Raw genomic sequence first — 2937 nt, 5'->3', positions numbered from 1 at the left:
TAGTACCATTTTTGTAAAACTGGTATTACTCGACCGGGGTTCGAACCCATGACCTCCCGCTTCCGAGGCGGACGCTCTAACCACTAGGCCATCGGAGCGGTTCCTAGGAGAGGAGGTCCTCTTTTGCACAACTATTGAAATAGGCAGAATATTACCATCATGACAGTAAAATTGAATTCATATTCTGTGCACTGTATTATAAGTTAAAATTTCGAATTTCTCGTATGCTAATAGTTAATTTTTAGAACCTATGAAATAAAACCTTTTTTCTGTGGTAAAAACATCTATATGCAACTTCTGTTTTCTTTCATATCTAATTTAATTTTACAGTGCTTTACTTTTTTACCTGTTCATGACTTTAGTCAGTTTGTGTCATTGTGCTGTGCTGTGCTAATGATGTGTTCATAAACATGAGATTAACTTTGGCAAGCACAGCACTATGCATTAAAGATGAAAACTCTATTTTAGGTGTAATTGTGGACAGTGTTTGGTAATGCCCACAGCAAGGGAGTGTCCATGTTGTGACATAGAGAAGGTCACAAGTGTCTGCAATGAATACCAATGGATACAATGTATAACACACCATCCAGGGTTCAGTCCAGTTTGTCTCGACATCCATGTTTTAAAAGTTGCACACTACCAGTATAGACAACAATTTAGAGAACAAGGAAATAGGTAAGTAAAATGTCCGAGTAATTTTTCATGTTTTGTTTTCACGAAATATGCAGGACAGCATAGTACTGGGGTTATTAATACAGCAAATAAATAAACCGCTTTTTCTAGTCATTTTGTGACAACTTTGAGGATTGAACCCCTGTTCTGGAGTCCTACACTGTCTTACCTTTATACCACAGTGATACTGATAAATCATGCCCCAAAACAGCATATTTACATGTACAAATAGTTTTATTTCATTTTTTTGGGTCGGAAAATAAAACGGTATATATATATATATATATATATATATATATATATATATATATATATATATATATATATATAATATGCACATTTTACTGGCATCATTTAACTTTAATGACATCAAAATGATAAATCACACTCGGCCACTATTAACATTACTAAAACTTTTGATTTTCTAACCTGATCTAATGCATAAAGCATATTTTATTTAAACTTCATTTTCAAATTATCATTTCAGAAGACATGGGTAAACAGCATATAGACAATTTGCTTGGTGGTGTTGGCACTTCTTGGGCAAGGAAGTGAGGGTCATCATTCTAGCATGTATTGTTCAGATGATCCGCATTGCCTTTCCTGATCAAAACCTGAACTACACTGGCTTTCATGAGGCTGACAGCGATTAAACCAGTGTAGTGTACAAGATTTTGAGTAGCAATAGCCTTGTCAGGCCTCTCATACAGACTACATAATGGTGGTGGCACATCTACGAGAAGTTTTACTCCATCATCATTGCTGTGAGACACCTGTCTATTGTGAATGCTGTTTTAATCAGACATTAAACATAATCTGTAAATTAAAGTAAATTTAGTATGCAGTGTATTTTACAAGCCAAAAACTGCAACCTTTTGTTGAAGTTAATACATGAATTAAAAGTATTTGTCTTTACAATTGTTTGCATATTTTTATTATTTTCCCATAGGACCTTTAAAATTAAAGGAGTGTTGTCTTTAATAAATAGTGTGCCTTTACTATGTGGTTATCTCTCCATATGAAACTTTTGCGTCTCTAACTCATTTGCCCCCAACTAACCAAAAAAGCGTTCCCCCCCCCCAAACATCTACTTAATACTGTTTAAGATGGAATTGTTTGTGCCAAAAATTTGGCACATTCATAGATTATTTAGCTATTTATAAGAAGCTGCTTTTTTAAAATTCTGACCACAAATATAATTTCTAGCTATTTTAATATATAATTATAGCAATTTTTAGCTAGCATGAACAACAAGGGATACAACTTCTACAGCACTAAAAAAAAAATCTAACATTAGAAAAGCTAGAAAATCTATTTGTGGTCTGAATTTAAAAAAAAAAGAATTTTATAAACAGCTAAATAATCTTTATGAATGTGCCAAATTTTGGTTTTGATATCTCTGTAGTAAAAAAAATCCACAAAAAACAACCAAAAAAAAAAGGCAGGGTATGGTACCACTTTTTGACAAAAATAGTTCATTCTTAAACAGTGAGTAGACGATATTTGCCAAAAAATCATAAAAAATAAAATTTCTTATACTTCCATACATAAAAAAACCCCTTTATATGCTTCTCTCAAATAGCATTATATGTTTGCAAATTTTTACCGAGTTACATTTCAAATAAAAACAATTCACTGATTCATGCTACTATACGTGTGCGATGTCAAAACTTAGGGAAACAATCACCAAAATATTGTGATATGCTTCAATTGATGACGGTTCCTCAGATACTACTGTTAATTAAAAGTGGACATGAATTTGGGGAAATGGGCATTGGTATGGGGAAATAGGCAGATATGTCGTTGGACACTATGTGAGGACAATCCAGTACACCAGTTAGCAGAGCATCAGACTATTGTTCTCAGGGAACAGCTAACGTCAGTGTACTTGAACATCGTCATCATGGGACGGCAATGGGTAGGGGGAGCAAACCAAAGCAAAGATACCAAAATATGTACAGAACTTTTCGGTATGGAAATGTGTGAAAATCCTAATGGGTGAGTACACACTATGGCAATTTTACTAACAGCTACATACTGTCATGTTTCTGAAAGGTGTCGAACATTTTCTAAAGTCTCTGAAGCATGCGTAGTGACACTTTTTTCCTAAAAAGCGCGCAGTGCGGATAATAATGACCTTAGAAAACATGAAATATTAATGAAAATAATTTCTGGGCCGATTACTCAGTTCTATTCAAGATATTAATAATTATTATTCATTTCTTATACTGAATAGAGAAAAAACTGCTTCAATCGTCCACGTAA

At 33.7% G+C, this 2937-nt stretch overlaps 1 long non-coding RNA gene across 1 annotated transcript; it reads left to right on the top strand.

Moving 5' to 3' along the window:
- Nucleotides 1-491: 491 nt before the first annotated feature.
- LOC149793946 (uncharacterized) lies at nucleotides 492-1523 on the top strand. The gene is made up of 2 exons (XR_016422593.1): nucleotides 492-675; nucleotides 1160-1523. It is a non-coding gene; the product is annotated as an uncharacterized LOC149793946 (long non-coding RNA).
- The last annotated feature ends 1414 nt before the right edge of the window (nucleotides 1524-2937 follow it).

Source organism: Sinohyriopsis cumingii, chromosome 8, assembly GCF_028554795.1.
Source record: "Sinohyriopsis cumingii isolate HCF-2022 chromosome 8, ASM2855479v2, whole genome shotgun sequence".
In the NCBI taxonomy this organism is placed as follows: domain Eukaryota; kingdom Metazoa; phylum Mollusca; class Bivalvia; order Unionida; family Unionidae; genus Sinohyriopsis; species Sinohyriopsis cumingii.
This window is presented reverse-complemented; position numbering and strand designations above follow the sequence as displayed.